We start from the raw sequence: 12,258 nt of genomic DNA, 5'->3' as shown, positions 1-12,258 counted from the left end.
GAATGGGACTGGTGGCTTCATAAGAAGGGGAAGAGGAAACCGAGCTAGCCCGGGAGCACACTCAGCCCGTTACCCTGAGACGCCCTGCGCTACCTCGGGACCCGAAGGAGAGTCCCCACAGGCCGGAGGTCCTCACCAGATGCGGCCCCTTGCCCTTAGACATCTCAGCCTCCATAACCGTAAGAAAGGAATTATTTCTGTTTATAAATTACCCTGTTTCAGGTATTCTGTTATAAACAACAGAAAACAGATGAAGACAGAGCTAGGTTCTAGGCGTTAGTTCTTTGCCAGATATGTGGTTGCAAGTATTTCAGTAGTTCAGCATTTTAGGTCAGGGTTACTTACGGATATCCAGTTCAGTACAATCGTTGAAGCAACTCTCCTTCCTCCATTAAATTCTTTTTACCTCTGCCGAGCGTCCCCTGGCTGCCCTTGTGTGGGCCGTTGTGAGGCTCTCCGCTCCGTTCCACCCACCGATGTGTCTGTTCCTCCGACGGGACCGCAGTCTTCATTGTGGAAGCCACATGGGAAGTCTTGAAACTGGATAGAACAATTTCTTCCATTTTTAAAAAAGCTGCTTTAACTATTCTACTTCCTCTGCCTTTTCGTGCACATGTTAGAATAATCTCGTCCGTATCTAGAAAAGCTCTTGGTAGGCATTGCGTGAGAAGTGTGTCACGATGCAGGAGCTGTCGTCTTGACACAGCTGGGCCTTCCGATTCGCTCAGTCTAGACCTCCATCCGACTCGGTTTCTCTTTCGCTTATTTCAACAGCATTTTATAAGTTTCGGCGTCTAGACGCTGCACACGTTCTTTTATGTTTGAGCTTAAGCATGTCATTTCCTTTGCAGTAACTGCGAAAAGTCTGCCTTTCGCTTCTACTTCCTCGTGTTCACTGTTAGTATATAAAACATAACTGAGTTCTGTGTGTTAATCCTGTATCCTGTGACGTTGCTAAACTTGTTAGTTCTGAGAATTTTTCCTGTGGGTTCATGGAAGCAGCAGGTCTGCCCGCACGCCTCCCACGCCTAGTCTCCCGCGGAAATTGTGGAAAACTGGCTGATTTGTTGCAGTGTTGCTGGAAAGGGCCAAAGACAGAAAACCGGCAAAGTGTCCGTCGGGAGGACGCTCGTTAAATAAATTACCCTCAGCCCGCGCGCTGGGCAGCGGTTAAAGTAAGTTCTCCAAGCTGTGCTTTAAGTGACCCATGTACATAACGTGTGAAATTGGGAGCAAAATTGAAAACAAATTAGACTCCGTATGCGGATGTGATTGCATTCCCGTAAAGGAACTCAGAACGGGTGAGAAGTCAGAAGCCTGACCACTGGTGGCAGCTGTCCCGGAGAGTGCCTTTATTCCACCATTTGGAGCGTTAAGTCACCTGAGACAGGAAGGACAGAAGCCCCTGCCTGCAGGCCAGGCCCCCGCAGCCCTCCCACGGCCTGTCCCGTCTCTGGACACAGCCTGCCCTCCCCCTGCAGTCCTGGCCCCTCCCCATTCCACCTCCTGTGGGGAGCAGCGGTTCCTGCTCCACCAGAAACGTGGCCCTTCCTAGCTGTCCTGAAGCCTCCCTGCTGCTCCTTGGAAGACCCAGACCAAAAAATCAAAGGAGCACCCTGGCTGGCTTCTGGAATGTTCCAAAGCTCTCTGAATGTGACTTCTTTCTGAGATGGTCCCCAGAGCTCTTGGGGGCCCACAGCTTCCCTCTTGGAGTTTTGGGGGTGGTACCCTGCAAGTTCCCACCCCTGGACTCCTAGGTCAGGCCTCCTCCCTGATGGCAGCCCACACGGGGTGAAGCTGCAGGCAGGGCAGGGGCCTGGTACCGCCCTCGGACCCTGGTCAGAGGTCACAGGTGGGGCTTTCACCTGTGGCACCTTCCAGGTGGGGACATCCTCCTGAGGTAGGGCCTCAGGGTGACACCTGCTCTCAGGAAGGGTCTCTTGACCTGGGATGAGCGGTGGCGTTCCCTCCTCTGGGAGCTCCTGGATCAGGGATATGGGTCAATGAAAATGAAAGAAACACTGTCTGCTATTTTTTTCCCCCAAAATACAGATTTGTTGCCCATGTGACTGTAAAACATGAACCAGATGATGAGCCTTCCTTTGTTAAAGTCCCCAGCGGCCTCTGCCTGTCCCGACAGCCTTGCCTGTGTCTGATCTCTTTCAAAGGCCTGAAGTCATCCTGCGGCCTTGGAGTGCCACAGGGAGCGTGATGTGGCTGTGTGCAGGGAGGCCGGGGCAGCCCCAACGGAGGAACAGCAAACCCTGGTCCCCTGGACCTGGGCCTGCGGCAAAGGAGGCTCGGGCTGGGAGGGGCCGTTGGGGACTGGCCCAGGGAGAAGCCTGTGGGGATGGGGAGTGCGCCAGACGCAAAGCCAGAGTCCCGCACAGTCCCAGGGCTCTCTCCGCCTGTGTTAGAGTCTAACCTGCCCATTGAGGGGCTTTCAAGCCCTATCCTGTGAGGGTGTAAGGACGGGGGTCCCTGATGGCCTTCCAGAGCCCTGCCACATCAGACAGGGTGCCCAGGCAAAGTTGAATTTCATATGAACAACAAATAATCTTTAGAACAATCATGTCTCATGCGATATTTTAGAAATTCAGAATTAACGTGGAGTGGCCTGTGTTTCTTCACTTTTGGCAACCCTGTCTCTCTGCCTCTGCACCTGCGACAGGCTCCCGAGCATCAGAGTGTCATCTTGCAACTGGAGCTCTCTGCTGTGCTCTGGGGCGCACAGCACAGTCGGGCCACTGTGGGGATGGTGTGGCCACATCTACCCAAGCCCAACAGGTGCCTTCCGTGTCCAGCAATTCCGCCCCTAGGTCCACAGCCAGGGGAGGTGCAAGTGTGTGTCCACAAAGAGACTTGTGTGTGTTCATTCCCAATCTGGAAATGACACAGCTGCCCATTGACAGAAGACAAGATAGATAAATAAGCTGTGGATATTCATCAAATGCAATATCCTCAGCAACAGAAAAAGAACACAGTGCTGGCACGTACTCAGAGCAGATACGCCCTGCAGAGAGGACACTGAGGCTGTGGGGAGTGCCCCTGTGTGATTCCATCCACACAAATTCCAGTGCAGAGAGGACCATTAGCCAGCAGTGGAAGTGAGATGGTGGCTGCTTCAGGTGGGGGAGGCACAGGGGACTTAGGACGGATGGCATAGGTGGATTTGTGTGCAAGAATTCAGGGAAGTGCACACTTGAGGTAAGCGCGCTGCAGGCGCCATGCTGCTCAGGTGCGATGCGTCCCTTTTAAGTAATGATAAACACAAACTGCAGCAGCAACAACAATGCATCGAACCATGCACAGAAACAGAGAGAGGCCCAGATGTGTGACACAACAGCAACAACAACACATCCAAACACACACAGAGACAGACAGACGCCCGGATGTGTGACACAACAGCAACAACAACACATCCAAACACACACAGACACAGACAGACGCCCGGATGTGTGACACAACAGGAACAACAACACATCCAAACACACACAGAGACAGACAGACGCCCGGATGTGTGACACAACAGCAACAACAACACATCCAAACACACACAGACACAGACAGACGCCCGGATGTGTGACACAACAGCAACAACAACACATACAAAACACACACAGAGACAGAGAGACGCCTGGATGTGTGACACAACCGCAACAACAACAACACATCCAAAACACACACAGAGACAGAGAGAGGCCGGATGTGTGACACAACAGCAACAACAACACATACAAAACACACACAGAGACAGAGACGCCCGGATGTGTGACACAACAACAACAACAACACATCCAAAACACACACAGAAACAGAGAGAGGCCGGATGTGTGACACAACAGCAACAACAACAACACATCCAAAACACACACAGAGACAGAGAGAGGCCAGATGTGGGACACAACAGCAACAACAACAACACATCCAAAACACACACAGAGACAGAGAGAGGCCGGATGTGTGACACAACAACAACAACAACAACACATCCAAAACACACACAGAGACAGAGAGAGGCCAGATGTGGGACACAACAGCAACAACAACAACACATCCAAAACACACACAGAGACAGAGAGAGGCCGGATGTGTGACACAACAACAACAACAACAACACATCCAAAACACACACAGAAACAGAGAGAGGCCGGATGTGTGACACAACAGCAACAACAACAACACATCCAAAACACACACAGAAACAGAGAGAGGCCGGATGTGTGACACAACAGCAACAACAACAACACATCCAAAACACACACAGAGACAGAGAGAGGCCGGATGTGTGACACAACAGCAACAACAACACATCCAAAACACACACAGAAACAGAGAGAGGCCGGATGTGTGACACAACAGCAACAACAACAACACATCCAAACACACACAGAAACAGAGAGACGCCCGGTCCTCGAGGGCCCCGGAGGTCTGACTGAAGGCAATGGCCTCTGGTGCCCATGACCACCTGGAACAGCCTTTGCAGCTGGGCATGCAGTCACGTGGCAGAGGTGCCCTGCATCCTGGTTTGGGAGGCGCGTGAGTGCAGATGGTAAGGTGACTGGAGGTAGGCAGGGTATGGGTCAGAAGGGAGGTGGGGGGTCCTCAGCCTGGGTGGAGGCAGCAGTGTGCGCATGGGACAGCTGAGTCATGAGGCTCATTCAGGACCAGTTCATCCCCTGGACGCTGTGGGGCTGTGGCACCAGAGGGTCCTGGCCGACAGCGGGCCCATGGCGAGATGCTGAGGGGATGTGGCTTGGAGCCGGAGAAAATTACAGCTGCTTTGGTTGAAGGTAGTTGGGCAGCATCCCGGAGGGAACGATCCAGGGACACGGCTTTGGAGAGAGAGCAGGAGGGATGATGGTGGAGGGAAGTGACAGGGACTGGGGGTGATGGGAAGGGAACGGGCTTACTAGGGGATGGAGGGAGAGTGAGAAGAGACGGAAAGAGAGGTGAGGAGGGGAGGAGAGAGAAGTCAGGTGCAAAGGCAGACAGGAGAGTCTACAGGAGGGCTTGGGTACAACCGTAATCATAGCAACAAACACATCTTTAGCACTGACTGAGCCAGGCTCTGTTCTTAGGACTTTGTAAATATCCCACTGTTCCTCACAACTGCCCGTCAAAATAGAGACACTGTCGTTTTATCTCCATTTTGCAGATGAGGAGACAGAGGCAGAGAAAGCACACAGACAGTACCTGTGCCGTGGCTGGCACCACATCCCGCTTCTCAGCCTCCGCACGCCCTTTCTTTTCTAGGCAATGGGGCTGGACTGTGGAGAAGACAGTTAGAGCTCCAGGAAGGTCAGGGCTGCCTGGATGGGACTGGGAGTCAAGGGGAACCTGGGGGATGGTGGCTCCCACGAAGGAAACAGAGGAGCTTCCTAGCTGTGCAGGAGAAGCTGAGGCACATAGTGTGCTGCTGTGGCTTCAGGGCCCGTGGGCAGTGGTCTGGTGGCTGCCTCTCACTCCCCACCCCCAGCCACCCCCTCAGCCACAGGGAGAGGGACACATTCTACTGCTGTGTCAATGGGTCCACTGCCTGGCCTGACTCTTCGGTGGCACCGCCAGGGTCCAGAGTCCTCTGGGTGTGTGCACACACTCGGGTGCATAGCTGGGAGCCTGAGAATTAGGTGGCGTGCAGCCAGGGCTACTCAGCTCAGGGCCTGGCTGGTCTTGTGGAGAGGCTGTGACTCATCGGACACTGGGGTGACTCAGGGGCCAAGACTGTGCATTGCCATCACCGCTATGGACACTCTGACACCGCTCGGCCACGCTGTTGGAAGACTCCGGTGCATCAGGCTGAATGCACTTACCTGGAGTTCAGGCACTCTGGATTTGGCTTTTCCTCTGTAGTCACAGCAAAGGAATGATGACTTCAAAGAAGGCAGCATGACTAGAGTTTGACATTATTTAGTGGGAAATGGAGCACCAGTGAAGGCTTTGAGCCAGGAGTGGCCTGAGTGAGTGTGGCTTGTAGGGTCGGCATCTGCAGCCGGGGAACGGTGGTGCAGAGCAATGGAAGTAGGTGGCATCACTGGCCGGGGCAAGACCTGCGCTGAGATGAGGCAGCAGGAACAGAGCATACGGGGGAGATTCTGGGTGGGCAGAGCTTGAGAGACCAACTGGATGTACAGAGAAGGAGATAAGGAATCGAAGGGTTGCAGGGAAGTTTGGCTAATGTGGGTGTTCTTGCTTGTACAGGACGTGGGGATGCAGGTTTCGGTAAGGACAGGGCAAAGACAGCAGGGCAAAGACAGCAGCTAAGTGGGCAAGTCTTCAGGACATACATCCCAGCTCTAGCAGTTCTAATCCCAGCTCTGCCACTTGCTGGCTGTGTGACCTTGGGCAAGCTATTTAACTTCTCTGTGCCTCAACATCATTCTTATCTGGAATTTGTGTCTCACAATAGCACCTACCTCTTAAAGCATGTGGGAGGCATTTGAAGGCACAAGTGGCCTTCGAACAGAGTCAGACAAAGGAGCATTATGGATGGAACCTGTCTGACACTACGACTTTGTGGAGTCACAGCCAAAGAGCAGGTGACACTCTGCAAACTTCAGTGGCGTCTCCAGGGAAGGACACAAAAGGAAAAGGGGCTCAGGTTGCTGGGAAGAGTGTCCCGGGTTGAGGCAGAAGGGCAAAAGACAGTGTATAAAGGTGGCAAACGGGTGGGTCTGACAAGGTCACAGAGCTAGAACGGGACAGAAATAATGCAGGTCTGGAGACATCACACAGCCAGCAGGGATGGAAGTACGGGATGGGCTTGCGCATCTCAGGATTCTGGGTAAGTCATTCGTGTCGTTTCTGGGCTCAGCACATTGAGGCAGTTATAAATCTCCACATTCCCCTCATGTGAGTCCTGTGATTCCTACTCCACTGATAAGGTGAGTGAGGCACACAGATGACTAATGTGGCCATGGTCATGCAGTGAATAAGGGCTGGAGCTGAGAGTCAGGCCCAACTGTGTAGGATTCAGAAGGTTGGGCTTTTAATCACAGCTTGTTACTGACTCATGGCAGGAAAAACTTAACACACTCTCCTCCATTTCCTTCAGCACCACTACTGCTAGCAAAACCACCACCGCCACTGTTATCCCCACCAATAGCACCATCATCAGCACCATCATTACCCCTATATCACCATCCCCATCACCACCCCATCACCATCATCATAAGCACCACCACCATCAACACCATCAATACCATCGCTATCACCACCACCACCATCAACACCATCACTACAACCACTATCACCACCACCACCATCATCACCACCACCGCCATCACCACCACCATCACCACCACCATCACTGTCATCATCATCATAACCACCACCACCCAACACCATCACTACAACCACTATCACTACCACCACCATCACCATCATCATAAGCACCACCACCATCAACACCATCACTACCATCGCTATCACCACCACCACCATCAACACCATCACTACAACCACTATCACCACCACCACCATCATCACCACCACCGCCATCACCACCACCATCATCACCATCACCATCACTGTCATCATCATCATAACCACCACCACCCAACACCATCACTACAACCACTATCACTACCACCACCATCACCATCATCATAAGCACCACCACCATCAACACCATCACTACCATCGCTATCACCACCACCACCATCACCACCACCACCATCACCACCAACACCATCACCACCAACACCATCACTGTCATCATCATCATAACCACCACCATCACCAACACCATCACTACCACCACTACCATCATCATAACCACCACTGTCAGCACCATCACTACCATCACTGCCACCACCAACTTTACTGTCACCCCTACCATTATCACCACCATCATCACAATCATCACCACCACCATTATCACCATTACTATGACCACCATTACTATTATCACCATCCCCACCAACAGCCCCACCATCTTTGTTGTTTATTTTGCGTCACTAAAACAGAATCCTACAGGCAGGGAAATTTGCAACAAGAAAAAGAAAGAAAGAGGGAAATGTATTTCTCACAGTTCTAGAACTGGGAAGTCCAATATCGAGGTGTCAGCACTGGTGAGGGTCTTCCCTCGGTACGTCCTCCCTATGGTGAAGGTGGAGGGGCGAGAAAGCAGGAGAGAGCAGGAGAGGGCAGAGCTTGCTTCTGTAACAAACCCACCCTCATGATAATGACACTAGTCCACTGATGAGGGTAGAGGTCTCACAACCTGAACACCCCCCGTTAGGTTTCCAACACGCGAACCTTGAGGGACACATTCACACCACAGCATTCTGCCCTGACCGCCCGCCAAATTCACGTTCTTCTCACAATGTCAAATACATTGATTCCATCCCAACAGTCTGCAAAGTCTCAACTTGTTTCAGCATCAACGCAAAGTCCGAAGTCCAAAGTCTCATTTCAGTTGATATAGATGAGACTCAAGGCATGATTTATCCTGAGGCCAGTTCCTTCCTAGCTGTGGGCCTGTGAAATCCAAACAAGTGCTTCCAAAATACAATGAGATGGCATAAAATAGACATTCCCATTCCAAAAGGGAAAAAATTTAAGAAGAAAGGAATAGTAGCACACAGGCAAGTCTAAAATCCAGCCTTCAGGAGTTAAGTCTTAAGACTCTAGAACGATCTTTCACTCTGTACACCACCTCCTGGGCACACTGCATGGGGGGCTGGGCAGCCTTGGGCAGCCTTGCCCCATGGCTTTGCAGGGCTCAGCCCATTCAGCAGCCCTTTTGGGTTGGAGTCTCATGGCTGTGGCGAGCCCAGGCTTGCACTACACACTGTAGCTTCACAGTTGTGGCATCCGGAGGTGGCAGTCCCACTCTTATGGCTCCACCGGGCAATTATCTGGTGAGGGCTGTCTGGTGGCTTCATTCTCATGGCTCCACTGGGCACTGCTCCAGTGCGGACTCTCCGTAGCAGCTTTGCCCCTGTGGCAAGTCCCTGCGTGGCACCTAGGCTGTCCTTGAGATCCTTTGAAATCTAGGTGGAGGCCGCCACGGCTCCGCAGTTCGTACACTCCACATTCCTGCAGAATTAGCAGCATGTGGACACCACCAAGGTTTAAGGCCTGTTCCTTCTGAATTGGTGGGTTGAGTTATGCTTAACCTTGTTTGAGCAGAGGCTGGAGTGGCTGAGGGGTGCTGCACCAGAATTTGGGGATCAGAGTCCTGATGCACAGAGCATCCCATGGGTACCTTTTTGGAAAGCTTGACCTCAGGGTCCTAGCTTGCCTCAACGACGTCTAAAATGCCTTTGAGGCCATTTAATTTTTTCATACGGCCAGCCTGAGAGTTTTCTAAATGTTTCCATTCTGCTTCTCTTAATTACACAGCCCGCCTTACATCATTTGTCTCTTCTCAGTTCACTTTTAGCCACCTAAAGAGCACCTTGGATGCTTTGCCGCTAGGTATCTCTTCTGCTCGGTGTCCCAGTTCATTGCTTTTAAGTTCCGCCTTCCACGAAGGACGCAGACACAATTCTGCCAAATTCTTTGCAACTGTGTAACCAGGACGGCCTTTACTCCGGTTTCTAGTACCTTGTTCCTCATTTCCGTCTGAGACCTCATCAGAATAGCCTTTGCTGTCCATCTGTCTACCAGCATTCTAATCATGACCATTTCCGTTGTCTCTGAAGATCTGGGCTCTCCCTGCAGCTCTTGACTTCTGGGTCCTCACCAGAGCTGCCCTTACTGCTTCATTCACAACAACCGAGGCTTTTACAGCCTTCTCCTCCAGGTTATTCTAGACTCTGCAATTCCAAAATGACTTCCACACTTTCAGGTATGTGCTATGCTAACAGTCCCACTCCTTGGTACCCATTTTCTGTCTTAGTTTGTGTGGCTGTAACCATAGAGTCGCTAATTTATGGATAAATTTATTTCTCACACTCTGGAAGCTGAAAAGCCCAAAATCAAGGTGCTGGCATCTGGCAAGGGCCTTCTTGGTGCATCATCCATGGCAGAAGAGCAAGAGAAAGTGAGACAGAGAGCAAAAGGGGCTGAACTTGCTTTTATAACAAGTCCACTCTCATGGTAACTAACTGACTCTTGGGGTAACCAGGTTAATGCATTCATGAGGGTGGAGGGCTCATGACCTAAACACTTGCTAGCCCCATCTCCTAATGCTGATGCATTGGGGATTAAGTTTCCAACACACAAGCTTTGGGGAACACATTCAAATCATAGTACTCATTAACACCGTCATGATCACCACCACCACCGCCACAAGCAGCATTATCACCACCATCACCTCCACTCCCACCACCATCATTAACACCAATATGACTACCACCACCACCACCATCACCATTACCATCACCATCACCTCCACTACCACCACCATCAACACCAATATGACTACCACCACCACCATCATCACCATTACCATCACCTCCATCACCATCACCATCACCTCCACTACCACCACCATCATTAACACCAATAGACTGTCACTACCATTACCATTACCCTCTTCACCACCACCATCACCATCACCATTAACATCACCTCCATCACCATCACCATCACCTCCACTCCCACCACCATCATTAACATCAATATGACCACCACTACCATCACCATCACCATTACCATCTACACTACCACCACCACCACCATCACCATTAACATCACCTCCATCACCATCACCATCACCTCCACTACCACCACCATCATTAACACCAATAGACTGTCACTACCATCACCATTACCCTCTTCACCACCACCACCACCATCACCCTCTTCACCACCACCACCACCATCACCATTAACATCACCTCCATCACCATCACCATCACCTCCACTACCACCACCATCAACACCAATATGACTACCACCACCACCACCATCACCATTAACATCACCTCCATCACCATCACCATCACCTCCACTACCACCACCATCATTAACACCAATAGACTGTCACTACCATCACCATTACCCTCTTCACCACCACCACCACCATCACCATTACCATCACCTCCATCACCATCACCGTCACCTCCACTACCACCACCATCATTAACACCAATAGACTGTCACTACCATCACCATTACCCTCTTCACCACCACCATCACCATCACCATTAACATCACCTCCATCACCATCACCATCACCTCCACTACCACCACCATCATTAACACCAATACAACTACCACTACCATTACCATTACCACTTTCACCACCACCACCACCACCGCCATTACCATTATCCCACCAACACCATTGGCATTATAAACATCACTACCTTCACCATCTACACCATTGTCACCACCTCTGGTATGGAGCAAGAGCCACCATTTGCAGAGTTGTTATCAGAAATAAATAAATTCATATAAGACACTTAGATACGGTTTGCTTGTTTATGGCTACCTCCAAGCTGAAGTAGCTTCCCTTACCTGGAGTTTCTTCCCCTCTCTTTTCTATATGTCCAAATTTCAGTCATCTCATTTCAATTTTAAAACCCTGTTCTGGGAAGATGGCAGAGTAGAAATCACCAGAAGTCTGTCTCCCCACCCAGACAGCACGTGTAGCAGTCAAATCTGTCCATAACTATTTTGGAGCTCTGGTCTGTTGAAGGCTTGCAAGTTCCAGGCCCAGGCTTGGCTGGTTAATTTTGGTCAATTTTCTCTCTTGGCACCATGGCAGCTACCCATCCCTCAACTTCTACCCTGGGGCATACAGCCTTACATGTGTTCCTGGAGCAGCTTACACACAGCTTGTGGGAGTCAGAGTGGGCAAGAAGAATGCTGATCTCTAAAATAGAAGATCTGTGTTTTGATTGCTCGTTGCTGCTTCTCAGCTTGGAGGTGCAGACACAGGGGTGGACAGCTGCTGTTACATCCCACTCCCAACTGTTGTAAGCCTCCTTCCCCCGGGCTGAGTGAACTTCCAGATTTAAAGAGCAAATTTTCTTTCTTTCGTTCTTTCTTTCTCTCTTTCTTTCTTTCTCTCTCTTTCCTCTTCTTTCTTTCTCTTTCTTTTCTTTTTCTTTTCTTTCTTCTTTCTCTCTTTCTTCCTTCCTTCCTTCCTTTCTTTTTTTCTTTCTTTCTCTCTTTCTTTCTTTCTTTCTTTCTTTGTTCTCCTTTTTGGAGCCAGTCATTGAAAGACCAGGACATTCAAAAGCAATCATGCAAACAGGAGAATATAAAAAGTTGCCATGTACACCCAGGGAGAGGCAAAGGCTCAAAAAAGACCTGAGAAGATCTTAAATTTACACCACAGAATGATCCCCAGCACATTAA

Source organism: Aotus nancymaae, unplaced genomic scaffold (assembly GCF_030222135.1).
Source record: "Aotus nancymaae isolate 86718 unplaced genomic scaffold, 86718_ANA_hifiasm-v0.15.2.pri h1tg000036l, whole genome shotgun sequence".
Classification (NCBI taxonomy): Eukaryota; Metazoa; Chordata; class Mammalia; order Primates; family Aotidae; genus Aotus; species Aotus nancymaae.
This window is presented reverse-complemented; position numbering follows the sequence as displayed.